Genomic DNA, 27288 nt, shown 5'->3' on the forward strand with positions numbered 1-27288 from the left:
AGAACAGAACTAGAACAGAACTAGAACAGAACTAGAACAGAACTAGAACAGAACTAGAACAGAACTAGAACAAAACTAGAACAGAACTAGAACAGAACTGGAACAGAATTAGAACAGAACTAAAACAGAACTAAAACAGAACTAGAACAGAACTAGAACTATAACTGAACTCGAACTTAAACAGAACTAGAACTTATTATGCTTTATATAGGTTTTTATACATACCACTCATTTTATTAATTTAAAAAATTTTTCTTATATAAATAGGGTTGTTGCACTTTAGAAATTACCTAAAAAGATAAAGAAAATTGTAAGTATATATTAGTAAAAATTCAAATGTATAAAATGCTAATAATTATAAAAAAATAGTTCTATACATATTTTATTATTAAGAAAAATCATTTCAAAAGCTTTAAAGTAAATGAGTTTTTATAATTAATTCTTCCATCCTTTTTAATTAAAAATTTATGATTAATTTTTAACAAAGCTTTTTATTTTTTATTATATTTGTCTTGTTTTAATACGAAATTTATGTCAAATTATGGAATGTCATGATGTTGCATTTTTAAATTTATTAATATTTAACTGTATTAATTTTATGACGAACACATTTGTTTGTGTCTGATGAAAATAAAAGCAAATTAAATTATAGAAAATGTTTATTTGCAAAAAATTTTATTTTTGATTTAAATTTAACATTATACGCATTAAACTGCCGTAAAAAAATAACATTCTTGGGATTACATAAATAGATTATTTAAAAATTAAAGAAAATTATTTAAAATCAACGAACTGACCACCTCCTACACAGTTTGCATTATTTTGATTTTTTTATTCTTTTTGGATTTGTTTTTTTTTTTTTTTTTGAAGAACATTCAAAATAATAAATATTCGCGGTGTTTGATTGTAAAAAAAATTATTTTTTTTGTAGCTTAACGCCTACTTTTGTTTTCTGGTCATCAAAAAAAATTTTTGCTAAAAAAAATACTTGGGCAAATATAAACAAAAAATTTTGTTTTATTAAAAATTTTGTTTATAAAAGATGTGGTCGAATTTGGGGTTCTTTAATGACAGGGATCTAAAATCCCTTTTTTAAATAAAAAGTACTTTTTTAAGTAAATTTATTAATACGTCACATAATGTCTTAAAGGTGTAAATTTTTAATCTTAATAAGCCTTCATTCTGTCTTGTACTAAAAAGTACCTAAATGGTACTTAAATCCAATTTGGTACTAAATTATATTTTAATCTTTAAAAGGACTATTTCTAGACTAGAGGGGGAAGTAGGGTTCTATAAATCGACTTTTGAATAATCGAACAATCGACTTTTTGTCGAAATAAGTCGAAAAGTCGAAGTCGTCTTTTTTTCCAAAAAAGTCGATAACTCGACTATCGTCTGTGAAAAAAGTCGAAAAGCCGACTTTGTTAATAAAAGTCAAAAAGTTGTAAAAAGTCGAAAAAAGTCAAAAAAGTCGAAAAATCGAAAAAAGTCGATAATCGAAAAAGGTCGATAAGTCGAAGAAAGTCTAAAAGTCGTAAAATGTCGATAAGTCGGAAAAAGTCGAAAAAAGCCGAAAAAAGTCGAAAAGTCGAAAAAAGTCGAAAAAGGTCGATGAGTCGAAAAAAGTCAAAGAAAGTCGAAAGAAGTCGAAAAGTCGGAAAAAGTCTAAAAAAAATCGATAAGTCGGAAAAAGTCGAAAAAAGTCGACTTTTTATAAAATATATATAGTCGAAAAGTAGAAAAATCGACTTTTCATATAATGCAAAAAGTCGAAAAGTTAAAAAGTCGACTTTTAACTAAATGCAAAAAGTCCAAAAGTCGACTTTTAACTAAATACAAAAAGTCGAAAAGTCGAATTTTCGTTTAAACTATAGAACCCTATAGGAAAGTTCTAAAATTGCAAACAGATTGTTCTCATTTATCTCTTGTATGAAATTCTAAAACCTTGAACTTAAACTTGAAAATCTATTAAAAGTAAATTTGAAAATTTCCACAACAAATATTTAAAATAAACAAAAATAACGTTTAAAATCAAATTTAAAACAAGACGCCATAAATCAACTTAATCTAAAAAATTTTATTAAAATTAAAAAAAAAAAAAAAAAAAAAACAAAACCAAAATGTTACATTTAATTTACGAAAAGTTTAAACAAATAACATTTTTGTTAATTTTATATTACAAATTTTCATTTCAAGCGCAAAGATTGGTTGTGTGTGTGTGTGTGTTTAAAATGAATATAAAATTTTAAAATAAATAAACTCAACAAATGCCCACTCAACTCAATTGAAAAACAATTTACACATTTCGTTAACTATATACTTAAATGAAATTATTAAATAAATACAAATAAAACGAAGCAACACACACAAACACATATTATTTATTATTATTAAAAGTGTATTTTTGAAATCTTTAATTTAAACAACTTGTCATATGATTTATATACAGATATAATTGGGGTATTTTCCTATAACACTTTTCGATTGTTTGCTGTTAGTTTTATTGTTTAAAAATACATAATTTAAAAGTAAATATAAAAGAAATTATTTTCAGTAAATTTTTATAAATGTTATGTGTGTGTATAAGGGAAATAGTTTCCATAAAACATACACTACAACATGAAATAATGTTATTAATAACAACCCCTCATTACCAAGTAATGTAGGAAATAACTGCATTAACTACATTACTCATTCATTTATTCTGTGCTATTTAGTTAAGCATTACTATATAACCTATAATGTATGTTTTCACTAATGTATATGTATTAATAATTTATTTTCACTATAAAATACAAAGTAGAAAATAAATTTATAAATAGTTTATTTCTTTTTCAATTGTTTTTGATTTTTTAACCCTGGCATTTAAATTAAAAATAATTGAAACAAAAAGAGCATAAAAAAATAATAATAAAGATATTTTCAAATACGTAAGAGCAAAGGTATGACGACTCGTACAAATGTGCATAAATAGTTCAATACAACCCAACAAGAATTGGTTTAAAAATATGCTAAGTTCTCGTTCAGCTCTAGGGTAATGTTGGTAGTGTTTTAGTTCAGTTTTAGTTCCAGTTAAGTACTAGTTCAGTTCTACTTCAGTACGCCCCTGCCGCTGGTGAACCCAAGAAGGAAGAGAAGAAGAAGAAGGAAGAAGAACCTGAGGAATCCGATGACAATATGGATTTCGCTCTCTTTGAATAAATTTGACAGAATTTTACCCATCCAAACTAAAAGTTCTAGTTCAGTTCTAGTTTAGTTCCAGTTCATTTCCAGTTCATTTCCAGTTCAGTTTTAGTTCAATTCTAGTTTAGTTCTAGTTCAGTTCAAGTTCAGTTCAAATTCAGTTAAAGTTCAGTTCTAGTTCAGCTCTAGTTCAGTTCTAGTTCAGTTCTAGTTCAGTTCTAGTTCAGTTCTAGTTCAGTTCTAGTTCAGTTCTAGTTCAGTTCTAGTTCAGTTCTAGTTCAGTTCTAGTTCAGTTCTAGTTCAGTTCTAGTTCAGTTCTAGTTTAGTTCTAGTTTAGTTCTAGTTCAGTTCTAGTTCAGTTCTAGTTCAGTTCTAGTTCAGTTCTAGTTCAGTTCTAGTTCAGTTCTAGTTCAGTTCTAGTTCAGTTCTAGTTCAGTTCTAGTTCAGTTCTAGTTCAGTTCTAGTTCAGTTCTAGTTCAGTTCAAGTTCAGTTCTAGTTCAGTTCTAGTTCAGTTCTAGTTCAGTTCTAGTTCAGTTCTAGTTCAGTTCTAGTTCAGTTCTAGTTCAGTTCTAGTTCAGTTCTAGTTCAGTTCTAGTTCAGTTCTAGTTCAGTTCTAGTTCAGTTCTAGTTCAGTTCTAGTTCAGATCTAGTTCTTTCTAGTTCTGTTCTAGTTCTGTTCTAGTTCTGTTCTAGTTCTGTTCTAGTTCTGTTTTAGTTCTGTTCTAGTTCTGTTCTAGTTCTGTTCTAGTTCTGTTCTAGTTCTGTTCTAGTTCTGTTCTAGTTCTGTTCTAGTTCTGTTCTTGTTCTGTTCTAGTTCTGTTCTAGTTCTGTTCTAGTTCTGTTCTTTCTGTTCTAGTTCTGTTGTAGTTCCGTTCTAGTTCTAGTTCTGTTCTAGTTATGTTCTAGTTCAGTTTTAGTTCTGTTCTAGTTCTACATTAGTTCTGTTTTAGTTCTGTTCCAGTTCTGTTCTAGTTCTGTTCTAGTTCACTTTTGGTTCTGGTTTAGTTCTATTCTAGTCCTATTCTAATTCTGTTCTATTTCTGTTCTAGTTCTGTTCTAGTTCTGTTCTAGTTCTGTTCTAGTTCTGTTCTAGTTCTGTTCTAGTTCTGTTCTAGTTCTGTTCTAGTTCTGTTCTAGTTCTGTTCTAGTTCTGTTCTAGTTCTGTTCTAGTTCTGTTCTAGTTCTGTTCTAGTTCTCTTCTAGTTCTGTTCTGTAATATGTTTGCTGGGTTTTCTTTTAGATGAATTTAGTTTGAGTATTTTTTAAGGTAAATATTTTTATATAGTAATTGTAAATGTTTCCACCTATTAGTTTTGCCTTGTTTTATTTGTATTAAAAAAATATATTTAACGTTAATTTTAATTTTAACGCATTTCACTCATCCATTTGCGCAAATAATCGCAAGCAATATATTTGTTTAAATTTATTTCTTATTTATTTGTCTGTATTTATACTAAATTTCATACATATTTAAATTTATTAATTTGTCTGTCTATCCATATATTAATTTAAATTTTTCATATTTTTAACGCTAACATTTTTTTTAAATTATTTTTTTAATATTTTGGGCGCTTCATCAGCAAGAATATTTTTTTGTTAGGTAATTTTTGACTTGTAAATTTTGTTATGATTTATTTTTGTAAATTTTGATGTGATTTTTTTAAAAAAAAAAACATATATGCAAATTATAGATGCTTTTCTTTTGCGCTCTGAATGATTTAGATAGTGAAAATTTTTTCTAAATAAATTTTTTGTCATTTGATTTGTGTTTCTTCATTTGCTTTTTATTCTGTAGTAATTTTTAGTTTTTATTATTTTTGTATTTTAATTAATTTTGACAAATTTTTAATTAGTTAAGACAGCAAGCAGCATAAGGTTGGGATTTTTCCTTCTTTTATCTTTATTTATTTTTTTTGGTTTTGAACCAAAATATGTTGACATTTTTGAAAATTGTGTAATTTACAAAACAAATGGTTTGTAATGAATCACAAGGCGCATTAAGCAAAATGTTTATTAATTGCGGGACATGAATGTTAATATTGAAATCCTAAAATACAAAGGTTACTGTATTCTTCGTCATATGACTCCTAGTAAAATATAAATGTTTCTTAAAGATTTAAGCTTGTATTGAAAGGTTGAGCATAATTTGAAATCATTTTTTATTTAAATATGTTTTTGAAATGGCTTTACAATTTGCAACCATTCTATTTTCAAATTTAAAATATTTTCCAAGTTGTAAACCCATGGCATAAAATATTTGCCTGTGTGTGTGTTTTAATTTTAGTAATAAAAAATTTCCATAAATATTTTTGCATATGTTCCAAGAATCAATGTTAAATTAACTTGAGATTACTTAGTGTCTAGAGGATATTTTTTAAAATTGAAGTTTTGACATAAATATTTAAGACCATCAAACTTTTTTTCTATTTCTCACCAATGTAAAAAAAATCTTGTTTATGGACTTGTGATAAACCCAACAAACATAAGTTTGAGTTTACTTCTAGTCCTATGCTACTTTAAAGTCAGTTCTAGTTCTGTTCTAATTCTGTTCTAGTTCTGTTCTAGTTCTGTTCTAGTTCTGTTCTAGTTCTGTTCTAGTTCTGTTCTAGTTCTGTTCTAGTTCTGTTCTAGTTCTGTTCTAGTTCTGTTCTAGTTCTGTTCTAGTTCTGTTCTAGTTCTGTTCTAGTTCTGTTCTAGTTCTGTTCTAGTTCTGTTCTAGTTCTGTTCTAGTTCTGTTCTAGTTCTGTTCTAGTTCTGTTCTAGTTCTGTTCTAGTTCTGTTCTAGTTCTGTTCTAGTTCTGTTCTAGTTCTGTTCTAGTTCTGTTCTAGTTCTGTTCTAGTTCTGTGATAGTTCTGTTCTGTTCTAGTTCTGTTCTAGTTCTGTTCTAGTTCTGTTCTAGTTCTGTTCTAGTTCTGTTCTGTTCTAGTTCTGTTCTAGTTCTGTTCTAGTTCTGTTCTAGTTCTGTTCTGTTCTAGTTCTGTTCTAGTTCTGTTCTAGTTCTGTTCTAGTTTTGTTCTAGTTCTGTTCTAGTTCTGTTCTAGTTCTGTTCTAGTTCTGTTCTAGTTCTGTTCTAGTTCTGTTCTAGTTCTGTTCTAGTTCTGTTCTAGTTCTGTTCTAGTTCTGTTCTAGTTCTGTTCTAGTTCTGTTCTAGTTCTGTTCTAGTTCTGTTCTAGTTCTGTTCTAGTTCTGTTCTAGTTCTGTTCTAGTTCTGTTCTAGTTCTGTTCTAGTTCTGTTCTAGTTCTGTTCTAGTTCTGTTCTAGTTCTGTTCTAGTTCTGTTCTAGTTCTTTTCTAGTTCTTTTCTAGTTCTGTTCTAGTTCTGTTCTAGTTCTGTTCTAGTTCTTTTCTAGTTCTGTTCTAGTTCTGTTCTAGTTCTGTTCTAGTTCTGTTCTAGTTCTGTTCTAGTTCTGTTCTAGTTCTGTTCTAGTTCTGTTCTAGTTCTGTTCTAGTTCTGTTCTAGTTCTGTTCTAGTTCTGTTCTAGTTCTGTTCTAGTTCTGTTCTAGTTCTGTTCTAGTTCTGTTCTAGTTCTGTTCTAGTTCTGTTCTAGTTCTGTTCTAGTTCTGTTCTAGTTCTGTTCTAGTTCTGTTCTAGTTCTGTTCTAGTTCTGTTCTAGTTCTGTTCTAGTTCTGTTCTAGTTCTGTTCTAGTTCTGTTCTAGTTCTGTTCTAGTTCTGTTCTAGTTCTGTTCTAGTTCTGTTCTAGTTCTGTTCTAGTTCTGTTCTAGTTCTGTTCTAGTTCTGTTCTAGTTCTGTTCTAGTTCTGTTCTAGTTCTGTTCTAGTTCTGTTCTAGTTCTGTTCTAGTTCTGTTCTAGTTCTGTTCTAGTTCTGTTCTAGTTCTGTTCTAGTTCTGTTCTAGTTCTGTTCTATTTCTGTTCTAGTTCTGTTCTAGTTCTGTTCTAGTTCTGTTCTAGTTCTGTTCTAGTTCTGTTCTAGTTCTGTTCTAGTTCTGTTCTAGATCTGTTCTAGTTCCTGTTCTAGTTCTGTTCTAGTTCTGTTCTAGTTCTGTTCTAGTTCTGTTCTAGTTCTGTTCTAGTTCTGTTCTAGTTCTGTTCTAGTTCTGTTCTAGTTCTGTTCTAGTTCTGTTCTAGTTCTGTTCTAGTTCTGTTCTAGTTCTGTTCTAGTTCTGTTCTAGTTCTGTTCTAGTTCTGTTCTAGTTCTGTTCTAGTTCTGTTCTAGTTCTGTTCTAGTTCTGTTGTAGTTCTGTTCTAGTTCTGTTCTAGTTCTGTTCTAGTTCTGTTCTAGTTCTGTTCTAGTTCTGTTCTAGTTCTGTTCCAGTTCTGTTCTAGTTCTGTTCTAGTTCTGTTCTAGTTCTGTTCTAGTTCTGGTTCTGTTCTAGTTCTGTTCTAGTTCTGTTCTAGTTCTGTTCTGTTCTAGTTCTGTTCTAGTTCTGTTCTAGTTCTGTTCTAGTTCTGTTCTAGTTCTGTTCCAGATCTGTTCTAGTTCTGTTCTAGTCCTGTTCTAGTTCTGTTCTAGTTCTATTCTAGTTCTGTTCCAGCTCTGTTCAAGTTTTGTTCTAGTTCTGTTCTAGTTCAGTTCTAGTTCTGTTCTAGTTCTGTTCTAGTTCTGTTCTAGTTCTATTCTAGTTCTGTTCTAGTTCTGTTCTAGTTCTGTTCTAGTTTTAGTTCTGTTCTAGTTTTGTTCTAGTTCTATTCTAGTTCTGTTCTAGTTCTGTTCTAGTTCTGTTCTAGTTCTGTTCTAGTTCTGTTCTAGTTCTGTTCTAGTTCTGTTCTAGTTCTGTTCTAGTTCTGTTCTAGTTCTGTTCTAGTTCTGTTCTAGTTCTGTTCTAGTTCTGTTCTAGTTCTGTTCTAGTTCTGTTCTAGTTCTGTTCTAGTTCTGTTCTAGTTCTGTTCTAGTTCTGTTCTAGTTCTGTTCTAGTTCTGTTCTAGTTCTGTTCTAGTTCTGTTCTAGTCCTGTTCTAGTTCTGTTCTAGTTCTATTCTAGTTCTGTTCCAGTTCTGTTAAAGTTTTGTTCTAGTTCTGTTCTAGTTCAATTCAAGTTGTACTTCTTGTTCTCCATTTTAACATTAAACCTCTCTGTTTGCTGGGTTTTAATTTTGCTGCCTGCATATTAACATAAATAAATATTTGATATTTTACGAATAACAAACCAAATCCCTAATGTAAAAATTGTCATTGCTAACAAAAATCTCTCCATATTCTGTTTTGATTCGTTGGCTTAAATATTTTATGTACACATGAAGAAAATTTTGTTTGCTTTCCAAAAAATAAAATCATTTATAATGAGTTAAAAAAGTAACTATAAGAAAATGGTAGAACAGAAATAGGTTCTTATATTGGCACGCGACCAAAAAATTTTGCATACATGTTCCAATTAAAAAAACATTGCTATATACTGCTAAAAAACACTATATGCCTTTTGTACATAGAGAAATACTTATGTATGTGTTTGTAGTGACCTATATTTTGGAAAAATCATAGTTATGGTTGCTTTTATATATATGAAAGCATACATATACATATATAGGTAAATAGGGAAACTCCTTTATATAAAGAAGAGCAATTTGTTTATGTATGTATAACAAAACTATGTATATTGCATTTATAAATGTATCTAGTATATATACAAATATTTATCGATATTTTTATCAACTTGTGTGGGTGAGCAAATGAATGTTAATAATTATATAGGAAAAAACTAGAACAACTCCACCTCTAATTTACAGCAGAAAAAAACATTATAAAAGAAATTAACGTGATTATCATACACTTACTAGCCATTCAATTTAATAAATAAATTATTATGTGAGAATTGAAATTACGAACTGCACACAATGTGAACGTGTCTGTGAATCCATCATACAGTTAATCAAATAACCCAACAAACATATATACAATGTAAATGAAAACATAATCCATAAAGTTTTCTCAAATCCAAAGAGAGGTATTAACTTTAAGTTTTAAGTCAATTTGACAGCAACTTTTACTTTCAAATTATTATTTAGTCCACTTCTAGCTTAACTAAAACATAAATTTCAAATCCTCTTGCTCGCTGGGTTACTACATGCGGGTCAGTCAATCATTTTAAGAGATACCAAACACAGCAATGTCAAATGTATATAAACAAACTACTGTTCTAGGAGAATGTCAAAGAAAAGATAAAACATAATAAAAGGAATACAGAAAAACAAGTGGCAACTCCCAATAGAATACATAAAAGTCTCACGCAATGTCAGCTGTTAATAAAATTTAACAAAACTAAGAGACAAGATACATTTATATTATTAATATAATACACATAAAACTAAAATAAATTACATAAAAAATACACCATAAGAAAAAAGTAAAAAAAAAAACAAAACATAAAATAAAACATCTGAAGTGACATAAAAATACCTACAAACAAAGTATTTATAAACAAACGAAAATGCCAAAAGATCTATTGAATTTTTCCAAGAATTTGTTTATTTTCTTTTTCAAAATTGTCATCACGTAAATAGCGTAAAAATATGATAACAATGTTATTGTAAAACAACAACATTGGCTATAAAATATTACCAAAAATTAAATTAGGTTACGTAGCACATATTGAGGGAATATAAACAACAAAGCAAGGATTACAACGACTGAGTATTTTCGCAATATTGGGGGTGTTTGTTGTTATTTTTACTATGAGTAATATCTATCTATGAAATATTTGTTTGTATATATTTATATTTATACATCTCTAATCGTATAAGAATAAAGTCAAAATACAAAAATCGCATAAAAAAAATCCTCACACAATCTTGTGTATATTTTTATGTATTTGGTGAAAAAATTAAATGCCAGTGCAATTTACAGTGAGAGACAAAAATTAGCAAAACTGTCTGATATAAAAAAATCTGAACTAGAACAGAATTAGATCAAAAACCTAACAAGAAAAAAAGTAGAACAGGTCTAGATTAGAACTAGAATTGAACTAGAACAGATCTAGATTATAACTAGAATTGAACTAGAAGAGAACTAGAACAGAACTAGAACAGAACTAGAATAGAACTAGAACAGAACTAGAACAGAACTAGAACAGAACTAGAACAGAACTAGAACAGAACTAGAACAGAACTAGAACAGAACTAGAACAGAACTAGAACAGAACTAGAACAGAACTAGAACAGAACTAGAACAGAACTAGAACAGAACTAGAACAAAACTAGAACAGAACTAGAACAAAACTAGAACAAAACTAGAACAGAACTAGAACACAACTAAAACAGAACTAGAACTAAACTAGTACTGAATTAGAACTTAACTCGAACTAATTTAAAGTTCTAGCTGTAAAAAATCTTCTAACCTTTTGGTAAATAGTTTAAAAAGAAACGTATTATCTTTAAGTATTCATCTTTTATTTGTTTAAAGACAATTATTTAATTGTTAAATTTTAATGTTTACAAAATAATTTTTCAACAATTACCTCTTTATCTCTTATGATTAAAACCTAAAACTATTTCATTACTGTCGCCTCGTCTTCAATCATTTAACATTTATCTATAACCCATATTGTTGTTTTGTTATTTTTAATGACAAAACGTTTTAACTTTTTTGTTGAATGATAATAATAAAAAAATTGACATGACAATTACATTAGTAAAATACAGATACTATAATGAAGATTCAATGCAATAGTTAAATAAAGTAAATACTATAACTGTCTCATTTCCATTTCCATGTCTGTTGCTGTTTTGTTTTAGTAATTTAATATTTAACTAACAATTGCTAATTAATGTATACAAAAAATAGAAAAAGAATTATGTAAGTATAAATTTAAATTAAAGTAATTGTTTCAGTTATTTGTGTTTATTTTTAAATAAATGTTATTTAAAATGGAAGAAAATTAGTTAAAATAACAATGTTGAATGAAAAACATACAATTAATAATTAAAGTTTTATAACATTGTTAAAATAACACTTTTTTAAATAGATCTTTAAACTTAACGTTGTGAAATTACTTATAAAATTGGGTTTCTTAAAGGCGATTGTAGGACATGTCGTCAATGTATAATGGACACATTGGAAGGCAAAACTATATCGTACTTGCATACCACCTACAGAACATACCAGCAACTTAAAAACACTGATCGCAAATGGAATATACCATACCAGAAACAGTAATGTACTATTTTCTAACTTATCTAGCGAAGTCCGAGCAACAACGAAGGGTAGAAGGGGGACCATATGCCACGTTTTTTTGAGGCGGCCTCAAATTAAAACCACAATACATATTCTTTTTGTTCGGACACTTAGATGTGTTGGCTTAGTTTTATTTCTTTCGAACTTTCCTAATTCATATTAATGTACTTATTTTTTAAACTTTTCCGCATACACACAGTGAAATATTCTATGGCGAATGATCCCCCTTCTCCCTAATGTTCAAATTGAATTACGACAAATAGTGCGCCACTAAGGTTTAACATATTTACCGACAGTCAGAAGGCATTTAAGGCGATATTAGGTAATAAGGTTAAATCTAGAACCGTATTTCATTGTAAGAAAGTTTTCCCTAAAAACTTTCCAACAGTCCACACTGTAGTAGTAGGCAACGAACTTACATTAATGGAAAGGAAACTTGAGTTTAAATATGAGCGTCTTTTTTATAGGTTGAGAACAAAATCTTGTTTGGTTAGTCATGTTTTCATAGTTTCAACTTAAAATTTGGCTCAAATATAATGGATATATGAACCAAATTCCGAAAAAACAGAAGATTTTGTAAATATATTGATAGTGTTGTTATGTATATCAAAAGAAAGATATTCGAAATATTTTTCGTGATGTCCGTCCATAGCTTAAGAACAATTCGGCATCTATATCTTGTTTGGTTCTATCAGCCAAGTTTACGAAAAAGTTTTCAATTAAAAATTCATCCATAAATAATGGAAATAGAACCAAATTCTGAATAACCCAAGATTTTGTAAATATATTTCGGGGTCTGTGTTCGATATGTATATCAAAAGAGGGATATTCAAAAGATGTCTAGAATAAGGGTTATACGTTTGGGATACAAACGTAACATCGGTCGAATTTAAATCTCAATTGGTTCTATCAGTTCAGTTAACAAAGAAGTTTTTAACTTAAAATTGATTCATAAATAATAGAGATATGAACCAAATTCCGAAAAACCCAAGATTTTTTAAATATATTTCGGGGTCAATATTCGATGTGTATATCAAAAGAAAGCTATTCAAAAGACCTTTCACTTGATTTACATGATGTCCAGAAAATATATGTTCGTGCTATATCCTAAAATATCGGTCGACTTAAACACTGCTACACTTGTTTGTGTTCTGGATGCGTTAAAGATCTTTTCGAACTTCTTGAAGAGCTTCGCAAAATCAAAATCGTTAGTTTTTATTCTGGACTTGTTGAAGACCTTTGTGTATTTTTAGAAGAGCTTAGCAGGGGAAACTATTTATAAGTTTCTACAGATTTTTATGAGTTGTAATATTTTCAAATTTTAAAAGGTTTTCAAATATTGTAATTGGGCTACTGAGGTGGAGGATTAATGATTACATTAAGTAATTCACTATATATAATCAATTACAATTACTTGTAATGTGTAATTGATCTATAAGCCTTCAGTTGTAATTGAAGTTTTGCTAATAACTTGTAATTGAATTACAATTACTTATAATTGGAATTTTTTTCGCTTACAATTACAAGGAATTTTAATTGCAATAAAACTGCAATTACATATAGAAGTTATTGTAATTGTTAAAATTTTAATTAAAATTACTTGTAATGTGTAATTGTGCTATTACCTTGAAGTTGTAATTAAAATTTTGCCAATTACTTGTAATTAAATTTTACCAATTACACATTACAAGTAATTGTAATTAAAGTACCCAATTAAATGCAAATGAAAATTTTTTTCCAATTACAAGCAATTTGAATTGACAAAACTGCAATTACATATAGAAGTCAATGTAATTGGTAAAATTTCAATTGCAATTACTTCAAATGTAATTCAAAATACAGTTATTATCCCAAAAGTTATTTTCACATCCTTTGAAGAAAGTTAATTGTTTTAAAAATTGTATACGAAAGAACTTGATAAAACTAAATTATCATTGTAAGAGTTAAAAGGTTCAATTCCAGCTGGTTAATGGTGATTGGTTAATTTCATTTATTTAAGTAATTAAGTGGAAAAGTATTTTGTATAAAATTCGTTTTTAATCTTCTTTTAAACTTTCGACACTTGTTTGTTTAATTTTAAAATATTTTTTAATATTTACTTTATTTTTTTTTGGAATTAAAACCCTAAATGAGTTCACTGGGATCTAAAATTAACTTTTTTTTTTTAAATTTTGTCAAGCACTTATTGTGTGTGTGTGTTTTTTTAAGTTGTTTATTTTTTTTATTTATTTGTTATTGTTATTATAATTCTTTTTAATTAAATTAACAACAATAAATGTTTAAGTTTATTTGTGTTATTATATAAACAGATTTTTTCCTGTTTTGTTTTTTATATAAATAAATAAAAATATTTTCCGTAAGTAACAGTTTTGGAGTAAAATTATTTACTTTAGGTGATAAAAATTTAAAACAAAATACTTAAGAAAATTTAAATAAATATTTAACAAAAATACATTTTTTTACAAAGTAAATTATGTAATTATTTAATTAGAGTAGAAGAAAAAGATTTGTTTATTTTTGACATTTAAATACTTTTTGACGGTTTTATGGGTTTAGAACAAAAGATTTATATTTTGTTTTTTTTATGAACAAAATTTTAATGTTTAATAAATTAATTTTGTTATAAAATTTAATGTTTAATAAATTTTTATTAATTATTTAATATTTTTTTATGATTTTTTATGAATTTGTTTTACGTAATTGTTAATATTATATTGTTGCTTGTTCACTTAAAAGTTTACACTACTACACTTGCACTTAGACATTTAAAAACTTATACATATATAAACACAAAGGAAAACTTAAAATAAATTAAATAAAAATTTAATTATTTAAACACAAACCTTTTTATTACGTTTTCTTTTCTTTAGTTTTTTTTTCTACATAAGGGACCTCTAGACGTATGAGTGATTTGTGGTTGTTTAAAGGAATTTTTGTTGTTTGTTAGCAATGACACTTTTTTTTTTGTTTTTTATCCACTAAACACCAAATTATAACGTTTTTTATTTCTTTAAAATAACGTTATTTTATTAAAATTATTAAAAATTTTAACCGTGTGTTGTTGTTTTATAAAAAAACGAAAACTTAAACTTAAATTTGTTTTAATTTTTTTATAAAAAAAATTTGTAATATTTTTGTTGCAGATATAAAAAAAAATACGATTCGAACAGCTGACTTTTGTATTTATTTCTATTTTTGTTAGAATTTTTTTCTTAAAAAAATTTTAAGCTTTTTTCTTTCTTGCTTTATTTTGACACTAAACAATACAAAAAAAATTTTGTGTGTTTTTTTTTGTACTCCTCTTCACCGTAAATTCACATGTGATGATGAGCAACGTACCACGACAACTGTTAACTACGACAGACGACAGCAGAATACTATGCCAGAGTAGAGCAATTGCTAAGTAGAGCAACTACGACGACGACAACAAATAGACAGCAAAAGACACACAAACATAATTTTATTTTACTCTTACACACACACACCCAGACACACACTAACTAACTCACTCACTCACAACAATAACATTTTTAATGATTATTTTGCTCACACCAACAACAGCAACAACTTTTCACTGCTAAACTCGTGAATGGTAAATGTTTTAGTTGTTTATTTTTTTTTTTTTTGAGTGTAAGTGCACGAGTATAATAATAGCATTAGACTAAAGAAAAAAAAAACTGTTTAAATAAAAATAACAACAAAATATTGAGAAGAAAAAAAACAAGCAAGAAAAACTTAAACTCACTTGTATGCCCGCTAAGGCCCACAGGCAAAGGAAAAACACACACTACACAGACATTAGTGACGAAGGCAAATCACAATAACATCAACAAAAACAAAACTTTAGCAATACTGTTATTTAGTCAAATACTAAATGTTAGAAAAACACATTCACACACAATAACAAATACACCCTAATCTTTTTTTACTCTTTCACAGACAAAAGCTAAATTAAGGGAGAACGAGAGAGCAAGTGGGAGAAGATTAAAAACCAAGTATGTGCGCACAATATCACTAGTACAAAGTGTTGCCCTAGTGTTGTTAGTTGAAATGACATAACAATTGTTCTAATGATCTTTTAGGATCAGGGTTTCCTATAAGCCTAGTCTATAGTTTAGTCTATAGTCTAGTCTATAGTCTAGTCTATAGTCTAGTCTATAGTCTAGTCTATAGTCTAGTCTATAGTCTAGTCTATAGTCTAGTCTATAGTCTAGTCTATAGTCTAGTCTATAGTCTAGTCTATAGTCTAGTCTATAGTCTAGTCTATAGTCTAGTCTATAGTCTAGTCTATAGTCTAGTCTATAGTCTAGTCTATAGTCTAGTCTATAGTCTAGTCTATAGTCTTATCTATAGTTTAGTCTATAGTCTAATCTTGTCTAGTCTAGTGTATAACCTAGTATATAGTCTAGTCTATAATCTAGAATATAGTTTAGTATATAGTCTTAAGTTTCGTCTATAGTTCATTATATAGTCTATTTAGAAAAACGACATATTGTTAAACTAAACAAACCCTGGCAACTCTCTTGCATAACAAAATAATAAATTTTTTATCAACATCAACACAACCATATGATAAAAAGAGAGAAGAAGAAGACGTATCTAACTAACAGAAAAAATATTAGAAAAAACAAAACGTATGTACTTTAGGCCAAACATCAAATGACTGTCGCCGTAATAACATCGACACTCGTGAACAAAAATCAACAACAATAAAACAATAACAACGTAAATAAATAAGAAAATAATAAAAAAACAAATTTACGTTTTGAACATTAGAAAAAAAAACACTAAGAAGGAAACTTGTGATGTTTTGTTTTATGGCTCGCACAGTTTATAATGAGTAAAGATAAATTACAAATGTAAAGGGATTTAAAACAGAGCGAAAGATATACAAACAAACATTCATACTAACAAATAAACATATGTAATACTAAATATAAGAATGTATTAGTAAATTGTAGTGATATATATACAGTTATTTTTTTGTACTTATTTTCATAATTTGTTTTTTTTTCTCAATTGTTGTTGTCTTACTTTGCTCTGTGTAATATTGTTGTCAATTTAGTGGAAAATTGTTATTTAAATTTGTTATTTTGTTTTATTTTTCTTATTCGTTATTGTTGTTGTTGGTTTTTGTTGTGTGTTTGTTTTTTATTTTATTTTAAATTCACTTGTGCTCGTGTGTTTAGTCAAGGGTTAGTTCTTAATTGGGGGAGGTTTATATGTTTTGTTTGTTTATCTAGTTTTTGTTGTTGTTGCTTCTTTTGCCATGGATCGATAATTTATTAAATTCTTTAATAGATAAGCAACGAAGAATAACTAAATACATTAGTATTATTCAAATGGTTTCGTTTTATTTATCATTGTATTAAAGTGATAGAGATAATGATAATGACCTAGACCCAAACTTTTTGGTTAAATGATCGTGGATTGACAGCATTGCTTAGAAGGAAAAGTTGTGGGCGTATGAGTATTATTAGTATTGTTTTTTTGATTTTTAATAAAACTTTTCTAAGATTTGCTCTGAAATTTTAAACTTTAGATTTTTAAACTAGAGACAAGTTTTGATTCATTCAACTAGCTAAATTGGTTTAATTGTAATTCAGCTAGCTGAATATACAAAATATTGCTTTAATGTTTAATTCAGCAAATCGAATATGAATATTCGATGGACAGAATATGTAAAATTTTCAAATATGACTTTGATTGTAATTCAGCTTACTGAATAATGGAATTGCTGAATAAATGAATAGAAAATATTTTGTAGATCATTAGACTTTATTATGCTGAATGTTATCTAAACTGTCGATTAAATGTCAACAACTTTAGTATAAAAATAGTTTAATTTTGTTGTACAGCTTGCTGAATAAGAAAATTAACGGTGATAATTACAATTTATATTATTTAAGCTCAACATGTATAAACTAAACTGTTTTAGGTTGTAATTCAGCTAGCTGAATGAGCCAAATGTTAATTAAATAAACAATTCTGCCAGCTGAATATGCAAAATATTGCTGAATATATAATATATTGTTTAAATATGTCAAAAAAGTATATACAGAAGTTAAAATCTTATTCAGTTAATTTTTTTAAATTGAAATTACTTCAAATAATAAGCGATAGTGTTGTAATTTAAATTTCTTAGCTGAATATGTTTAAATTAGCTTAAAACAGGAATTCAGCAATTGATTAGGATGCAATTCTTTTATTGCATATAAAAAGCTTAATAAAATTGTTATTCAGCTAGCTGAATAAATGATAATTGCCAGAAAATGACATTACTTCTAGGGGAATCAAAAAAAAAACTTAAATTGTATTACAACTTGCTGAATATATAAAATTTGTCTTAAATATACAATTCAGCTAGCTGAATAAGATATAAAATGTTAAATATTTAATCAAGTTTGTTGTTTAAGTTAAAAATTTTAACAAATTGATATTTTTAGACGTTGATGTTTTAGCTGAATATGTTAAATTTATCTTTAACCTGAAATTCAGCAGGTTATGTTCATTAATGAAATACTAAGAATGATATTCAGCTAATTGAAAAGAAGTTTATTGCAATTCATATAGATGAATAGGAAAATGAAGTTGTAGCAAAAGCAAAAGCAAAAAATAATGTTAAAAGTGGTTCTTTAGTTAGCTGAATGTATAAAAATTGATTTTCAAATTAAATTCAGCTAGCTGAATAGTAAAATTATTAACATAATTTATATGTACTTTGTGTTATTTTGAGAAAATTGTTTAATAAACTTTTATTCAGCTAGCTGAATTGTAAACAACTACTTAATAAATTGAGTTTTTATCGTTAAAACACATAAAATAAACAAAATATATCTGGCTGAATATGCAATTCAGTTAGCTGAATATGAAATTCAGTTAGCTGAATATGAAATTCAGTTAGCTGAACATGAAATTCAGTTAGCTGTATGGTTAATTTTAACTGGTTGTCATTTTTTTTCTTAATTTTCAAATTTTGCTAGCTGAATAGCAGAAATATGTTAATGAACTATTGTAAGCTGAACAGCTGAAATATGTTCATGAACTATTATTGATTTTACTATATTGAAAAAATCTTGCTGAATATGAAATTAAGTTCCTTGAATGATTAACTTTAACTGTTTAGTATTTATTCTTAATCAGCTCTTAAAAAAATAAAATTCTGCTTAGCTGAATAGCTTAAATAGTGTCAAAAATTATTTTTTGTTGCAATATTTCGACAAAAGTCTTTATTAAACGTTTATTCAGCTAGCTGAATTGTAAATTTTAGCAGCTCGGCAATTGAATAAAGCTGAATATGGTAAAAGCTTGTTTAATTTTTATTTTGAAATTTTTATTTACTAACAAATAAATTGTTGACTGTGGCTTTAAAAAATTTTAACGATTTTTTATCATTTAGTTACTAAACACGTACAATATTTATTTTTATATAAGAAAACAGAAAAACAAAAACGTAAAAAAATAATAATTTTTAGAATGTAAGCAAGTCCATAATGTATATTTACTGATTGTTGTTTTTGTTAATTAACTTAGTATTCCTACTTTAAGAATTTCCCTTTTCTCTTGCTGCGCCTGAAGTCTTGCTGTAATTTTTTTTGTTGGTGATAAGTTTTTTCTCACTTATTTTTGTTTGTTTTTGTTTTATCACACGTACAACTTAAAGTTGTGTTTTTTATATTTTCTGTGAGTATAAAAATGACACTCTCTTTTAGCGTTGTTTTTGTTTTATTTTTATGTAATTTTCTTTCTTTTCTTTATTTAAAGAATTATCTTCAATTTAAAAATAAAATTTTTATCCGTAAGAATTTCAAACGCGTTTCTATGTGTGAAGTTTTCAAAGGCGTACAAGTAACTGACTTTTAAAGCTGAAAAATGTTGCCAAAAAATGTTGGCAAAATAAAGCAAAAACAACAACAAAAACAGTCAATATCTTATAGCAAATCTCACTTTAAGCTAAATGAAAAGCAAACAAAAAAAAAACATTAAAAATATCACATCATGTTATAGTAGTTGCTGCTTTAGCAGCAGCAACATATCAAACTTATAGTAGTCGTCATTGCTGAAAAAAAAAACTACAACAAACTCAAATGTATGTCGTCGTTGCAATGTTGTTATTGCTGCTGTTTTTCTTTTCAATACACATACATATATTTTTATCCTTAAAGCATACAACTGAAAAATGAAATTCTATAGAAATTTAACAGAAAAAGCTTTTCTCTACACGTAAAAGCTCTTTTCGGTGTAGCAGGATGTAGCAAGAGCATAAAGAGTAAAACGTAGTAGCGACTGTTTGTTATGTGTTCTATATAAATCTAAATGCATTTGTTATTGTTGTTGTTGCCTTAAAATATAGCACAGCAAAAACAACATATAACACCACATGAAAATCATCACAACATCAACAACAAATTCTATACACACCATTACACAAAAACTTATTATCCTTGTTTGGCTGTTATGGGCGACTATGAGTACGAGTACAATTGCGACTAGGACTAAGAGTATGAGCCACATTTGTGTTTTTTTTTTGTGTCTGTGGTTCAATGTGTTAGTAGCACAAGTGGTTTTTACGCTAAGTCTATTGTTGTTATTGCTGCTGCTGCTGCCGATTTTGCTATTGAATACACTTGCACTATTTGTTTAACATACACAGCAGAGAGTGAGAGTGTTTTAGTTTAAAAACAAATTTGTTTTTTTCCTTGTTTTCACAATTCCTTCATTTGGCTTATGTGTGAGAACCTTAATAAGTGCTAAAAACTTATAACCAGAGAGTTAGAGAGAGGGAGAGAGCAACTCATCACTGCTAAGTAGAAAAAAGTTCAAATGTCAAATAGTGCTTATTATGCTCTTGTGCTTTTTAACTCTCTTGTCTCTTTAAATTTGTGTATCTCTTGTATTTTTTCGTGTATTATATCACTGTGAGTGTTAATCTTTTGTTATTTTTGTGTTGAAAGTTTTTATAGTTATGGTGTGGGTTGCGGAAAGTCTAAATCTGTGTAGGTTTGTTTTTTGTATAGAATATGCGCATACATACATACTTATATACACACATATGTTAGGTTTGTTGTAGGTAGGGTGGACTAAAAGTTTTTAATAACTATTTTTGTAAATGCGACTATATATAAGACTATAGACTAGACTATAGACTAGACTATAGACTAGACTATAGCCTAGACTATAGACTAGACTATAGACTAGACTATAGACTAGACTATAGACTAGACTATAGACTAGACTATAGACTAGACTATAGACTAGACTATAGACTAGACTATAGACTAGACTATAAACTAGACTATAAACTAGAATATAGACTAGACTATAGACTAAATTATAGATTTTACTGTAGTCTAGACTATGCATCGACTATAATACGAACTACTAAATATTAAATATGATCCGTCAATGTTTTAGCTTTGATTATAAAATAATAATAAGAAATAAATATGCTCAGCTTGCCCTCGTATATGTTTGCAAAATTTTGTTTTTGTATTTATCATCTGTTTATTTTATCCCATTTATTTTTCTATGTATGCGCTTCTTTGATACCCCATATTTTTACATGTTTCTGTTGCTGGCATGAATCCTGTAAAGCACACACACTTAAAAATATTAAAATTCAATGAAGACACAAATCACTGCTCTATGTACGTATTATGACTGTGCTGGTTTGTTTATGAATGTACGTGTGTGTGTAGACAATTTAGTTTCCAAATAACCTTATTTTTTTTTTGAAACATTCTACTTAAAGTGTGTCTCCCTGATTTTAAAGTTTAAAGTAATACAACGAAGCTCTTAAAGCTAAATGTATTTTTAAAACCAGGACTTTAGTAACAAAAAGAAATGTAGGCGTTTAGTAATTTTGAAAATTATAAGGATCGAAAATAATCGTAGAAGACTTTAAAAGAAAATTGTATATAAGTACTTCAAGTTAGTTCTATAAGTACTAAAAGTTGTTGTAAAAGTGCAAAAAGATATAAAATTCATTTCTGTAGACATAGAGTTTACTATTTTGATTAGGTAAATGTTTATTTTACTTTCTTACTGGGAATTTTTATAATTTTACAATTTAAATATTTAAGGCAATTTTTTTTAAATGTAAGCGCCAAGTTTGGCATTTATTTTAATATTATTAAAGTAAAATAAATTATACTCATAATTAATACTTACAAAGACACATCTACAGCTTCGGCGAAAATATTATACTCTAAAATTTACATACATATACAAAAACTCATATATACATATCTTTTGAATCCTTCCACGGCCTGATAAAGGAGGACAAAAAATACAATTGTTGGTTTATAAATTATGAAAAACTCAACAGATACAACATCATTAAAACAGGAATTTGACAAATGGCAGGTGATGAATAAAAGAGTTAATGCTTCAAGGCGAACACGAAAAATATGTGAATGTATATTAGGGCGATCTAAATTTTGGTTATTTCTATGGCAGAAGACAAGATTAAGGCTTAAAATAATCTAGTGTATGCTATGTATTCAGATGATAGACTCGACTATAGACTAGGCTATAAACTGAACTAAAGACTATAGATATAGATAGATTAGACTACAGGCAATACTATAGACTAGACTATAGATTAGACTATAGACAATACTATAGACTAAACTATAGACTAGACTAGAGACTAGATTACAGACTAGATTATAGACTGAACTATAAACTAGACTATAGACAAAACTATAGACTAGACTGGACTAGATTATAGGCTTGGCTGTAGACTAGACTATAGACTAACTAGATTATAGACTATAGACTAGACTATAGACTAGACTAAAGACTAAACTATAGACTAGACTATAGATTAAACTATAGTCTATAAATTAAACTATAGAATAGACTATAAACTAAGCTGTAGTCTAGACTATAGACCAGACTAAGTAGACTATAGAACAGACTACATACTAGACTAAGGACTAGACTATAAGCCAGATGATATAATAGACTATAAACTAGACTATAGACTAAACTATAGACTACACTTTATTCTAGACTATAGATTAGACTATAAACTACACTAAGGATTATACTTTAGTCTAGACAATAGAATAGATAATAGACTATAGTATAGACTACATACTAGACTATAGATTAGACTATAGTCTAGACTATAGACTAGACTGGACCATAGGTTAGACTACAGAATAAACTACAGACTAGACTTTAGACTAAAGACTAGACTATAGACTAGACTAAACTAGACTATGAACTAGACTATATGCTTTCCAGTATACTCTCTGGCTCTACAACGACTTCTACCCTAATAAAATGTATGAATATAAAATAACAGACATTAGTATGTAAATGACATTGTATGTACATTCATCTACATACACATATATACATATAAATGCAAATATATTCTAAAGAAGTTTTAAGTATGAGTTTTGTATGTATGTGTGAATTAATAGTAATGTATAATTTTAAGCACAAACAAAAATATCGCTAAAAGAAAACCAACCTGAAATCTGTCTATGTAAATGTATGCAGATGTAAATGAATGTTTACATTTTCTACCCACAACACAATCTTATACAAACGTTTAGATCAGGTGGTGTTGTGGAACGTTACAAAAACAACCACAATGGGGGAGAAAAACAAATCTAACAACCCTCAAGTTTTAACCTGGATTAATGCAAACATGTCTTTACAGCATGAATTGAAACATACATACGTAAAACATATGACTGCTTGCACAATGGTCTTGTTGTAAATATTCATAACAGAAATATAAATAAAAGTTTGACACACATCTACAACGTTTTTTTTAATTTAACAAAAAATTTGTGTTTCTTTTCACATTTCCATAGTGCAGTATGTATGTTAGCGAAAGTGTTAGTGCGCTGAGCAAATCTGTTGACAGTAAGAGTAATGTTGTTGATGAGCAGGAAAATTCTTAAGCCGTATAGTGGTTTATAAGATAATTTATTTTAAATGGAGTTTTAAAACAAAAGCTTATATTTTCCACTTTTATTAATATAGAACAGAAATAAAGATTTATTGCTTATGGTTAGTAAGTTAGTTAATTAGTTAGTTGGTTAGTTAGTTGGTTAGAAAGTTAGTTAGCTAGTTAGTTAGTTATTTAGTTAGTTAGTTAGTTAGTTAGTTAGTCAGTTATTTAGTTAGTTAGTTAGTTAGTTAGTTAGTTAGTTAGTTAGTTAGTTAGTTAGATAGATAGATAGATAGATAGATAGATAGATAGATAGATAGATAGATAGATAGATAGTTTGTTAGTTACTTAGTTAATTAGTTAGTTAGTTAGTTAGTTAGTTAGGCAGTTAGTTAGTTAGTTAGTTAGTTAGTTAGTTAGTTAGTTAGTTAGTTAGTTAGTTAGTTAGTTAGTTAGTTAGTTAGTCAGTCAGTCAGTCAGTGAGTCAGTCAGTGAGTCAGTCAGTGAGTCAGTCAGTCAGTCAGTGAGTCAGTCAGTTAGTTAGTTAGTTAGTTAGTTAGTTAGTTAGTTAGTTAGTTAGTTAGTCAGTGAGTCAGTCATTGAGTCAGTCAGTTAGTTAGTTAGTTAAATAGCCATAACTTTACATCTTGAGTTTGAGATCGTTGTCATTTCTACTGATTTAGACGTTGCGATTTTCAGTTAGTATAATTTTATTCATAATTTCTTTTAGTGTACTTCTTTTCGCAGTCAAAAATGACAGTTAACTTTTGAAATTATTGTTTTTCCTAACATTAAAAATATTTAAATTGGGCTAGATAAACACAAAAAAAGATACTCTAATGCTGGAAACTGGAATACACATGTTCAGTTTCATGATACGAATCATAACATATGTAAATAGTGGGGGCCAAATAAATAGCAGCTTGTTCATAAATTTATTCATAAAACGCTGTACTGCTGATGTAGGTACTCAAAGTAAATTAAAAGACAATTACAAATTATATCCACATGGAGAGTACCCATAGTTATTACAATACACCGTGATAAACTGCGATCCATTTAAAACTGCATATGTAGGTAATACATAGTAATCAATATAATTAAATTTCACCATTCAGTGTGTCATTGTTTTAGGCACACCTGTTATTTTCAACTAAACCAAAAGAGTTCTGAGTGTTATAAGTATTTATTTTTTCTGGTTATTTTTATATGGAGTACAGGTGTAATTACACACAATAATACAAACAACACAGCAGCAGCTGTTGTTGTTTTTATATGAATAACAACAAATATGTAAGATAACAAAAACACCATTACAACAGCAGTAGCATCATGACAATGAAAGCTTCATTTTACAAAAGAATACAATTTAAAATGATAATAAAAAGTGCGACACGAGAAAAAAAGAGAAGAAGGCTGCTGTTGCTGTTAACTACTTTTACAAACTTACTAACTTGTATAACATACTTTAGTTAAAGTTGTTTGGTTACCCAGCAGTTTTAGAACGATTACTTGGTTGTCACCAAGTAATCTAAAGTATATACATTGTTTTACAATTGAAAGTAGCAACCTACCCTGCCTGCAGTATATAGAAAAGTCAATAGACTTTCTTTAAGGATTAATGCTGTGGTAACTCGCAGAATAGTAGGTAAAAGCTTTAATTCCAAATTTACGCCCTCGACTAAAACTCTTGTATTTTAAAATAATGTCTTGTTATTTATAAGCAAGTATTGTAAAACTATGTACATAGGTATATATAATATATGTCTTTTTTACCGAAGAACTACAAAACAATACATTATTGAGCAAAACAATACGCAATAAATAATAAAAACACATTAACAAAACACCCTGCGGGATATGAATAAAAAACACATATTCATATACAATACATACCCATTTTTGGAAACTATATATAAGTAGGAGAGCATGGCCTCTCTCACACATATTTAATAATAAGGATTCATTTTATATGGTTTTCAAAAAACTCATGCATAATAAAAATATATAATTTTTTTATTATTTAAATTTTTTTGTATATGTATGTATAAATATAAACTATACAAGGTCGTTTTTATTAATGATAGCATATTATTAATTTTTTTTAAAGGATAATACCCATACAAGTATTTAAAATTTTTGCGTATTAAATATTTTTCATCATCATGAAAATCTATATGTAAATCAAGGATTGTTATGTGAGTTTTATATTTTTTTGGCAAAGGATAATGAAAACAATTATTTTGTGGGATAAATAATTGTCATTAAGGAAAAATGGATAATATAATTTTGTTAAGTATTAAATTAATGAATTTGTTATTAATGAGACGTAAGTACGTAATGTTAAAATAAAAGGTTGATAGATAGATAGATAGATAGATAGATAGATAGATAGATAGATAGATAGATAGATAGATAGATAGATAAATAAATAAATAAATAAATAAATAAATAGATAGATAGATAGATAGATAGATAGATAGATAGATAGATAGATAGACAGACAGATAGATAGATAGATAGATAGATAGACAGATAGATAGACAGATAGATAGATAGATAGATAGATAGATAGATAGATAGATAGATAGATAGATAGACAGATAGATAGATAGATAGATAGATAGATAGATAGATAGATAGATAGATAGATAGATAGACAGACAGATAGATAGATAGACAGACAGACAGACAGACAGACAGACAGACAGACAGACAGACAGACAGATAGATAGATAGATAGATAGATAGATAGTTATGTCCTAGTTCTGTTCCAGTTCTGTTCTAGTTCTGTTCTAGTTCTGTTCTAGTTCTGTTCTAGTTCTGTTCTAGTTCTGTTCTAGTTCTGTTCTAGTTCTGTTCTAGTTCTGTTCTAGTTCTGTTCTAGTTCTGTTCTAGTTCTGTTCTAGTTCTGTTCTAGTTCTGTTCTAGTTCTGTTCTAGTTCTGTTTTAGTTCTGTTCTAGTTCTGTTTTAGTTCTGTTCTAGTTCTGTTCTAGTTCTGTTCATATAGAGTTGTTTTAGGATATCAAGTAATCTATCATGACCGATCGTAAAAAATTACATCCATTTAGATATTGTACGTTTTTACATTGGGTATATTTATTATTATTTTATTTACAGAAACTACCTAATTACTGGTTATTTAATTAACCTAAAAATATATTTAAAAAGTACGCTCTTATTTAAACAGTCCTCTAAAGATTATGTTAAAAAAACTGATTGCTGGCACAAGTTCCTTACTATGGATGCCAAAAAAACGGCATTTATCTTCTTTATAATTAACAAACAATTTATTACACACCCCACCATCTGTAGTGTAAATTTTAATTTTTCTTAAATGAAGAACAAAAAAAAAAAAAAAAAAACTGAAAAACAAATAAATTAATTCGTACCAATTAGTAAAAAACTCTTAAAGGAATTCTTTAAGGAATTTCTGGAGAACAGAGTTGAAAAGATAAATATTCATTCATTCTACTACTCGTACCAATTGACATTTAAGAAATTTACATAATGTCTCAGGAATTACATTCAACGAGTATTTTATTACAACTTCTTTTTTTCATCGTTTTCTTTTTTACTTTCATGCCTTTATATTTCTTGTGAAAATATCTCAGTTATTGTACGTTTGTTAGGGAGAAAAAAGTGAAATGCTTAAAATGCCAGAAAATCTCAATTTTATGTTAAAGAAAATTATATGCAGAAAAAAAAAGTGAAAAGAAAATGTTAAGAAATGGAAAAAATAACGTATTCACAAAAGAAGATGAGAAAGTGAAATTTATTTAAATTTCAATTACATTCACACCAATACACACGCAATTGTGAGGATAACATAATGACTCCCTGCGTTCTGTCTGTCTAACCATTTTTTCGCCCATACGTCTGCGTGTGTCATGTCCTGGTATTGGGAGGTATTTATCAATGCGTGTGTATATGAATATTCTTCCCCTTTCATTTTTTCGAATTGTAAGGTGAATATATTTTGTCGAATTCGGCTGGACTTTAAAGGGAAGTCGGTTTAAGGTTCCAGAGCAGTTACTAAAGGACAGTTGACAAGAAATCAGAA

The 27288-nt window shown here is 28.0% G+C and overlaps 1 protein-coding gene across 3 annotated transcripts in view; it reads right to left on the reverse strand.

Moving 5' to 3' along the window:
- Window positions 1-19025, reverse strand: part of LOC111687302 (protein Tob1) — a 43228-nt gene extending 24203 nt beyond the window's left edge. The window contains exons 1-2 of one of the 3 annotated variants that reach the window (XM_046946382.1): window positions 18853-19025; window positions 226-290 (exon numbers count right to left, since the gene is read on the reverse strand). The gene's annotated coding sequence lies outside the window, so the exon portion shown is untranslated. Of the gene's footprint in view, window positions 1-225; window positions 291-14153; window positions 14356-18852 lie in introns of those variants that run through there. The other 2 variants (XM_046946384.1, XM_023449733.2) reach the window with 2 other exon arrangements.
- Window positions 19026-27288: the final 8263 nt, after the last annotated feature.

The sequence above is a fragment of the Lucilia cuprina genome, chromosome 3 (genome assembly GCF_022045245.1).
Source record: "Lucilia cuprina isolate Lc7/37 chromosome 3, ASM2204524v1, whole genome shotgun sequence".
NCBI classification, from domain to species: Eukaryota; Metazoa; Arthropoda; class Insecta; order Diptera; family Calliphoridae; genus Lucilia; species Lucilia cuprina.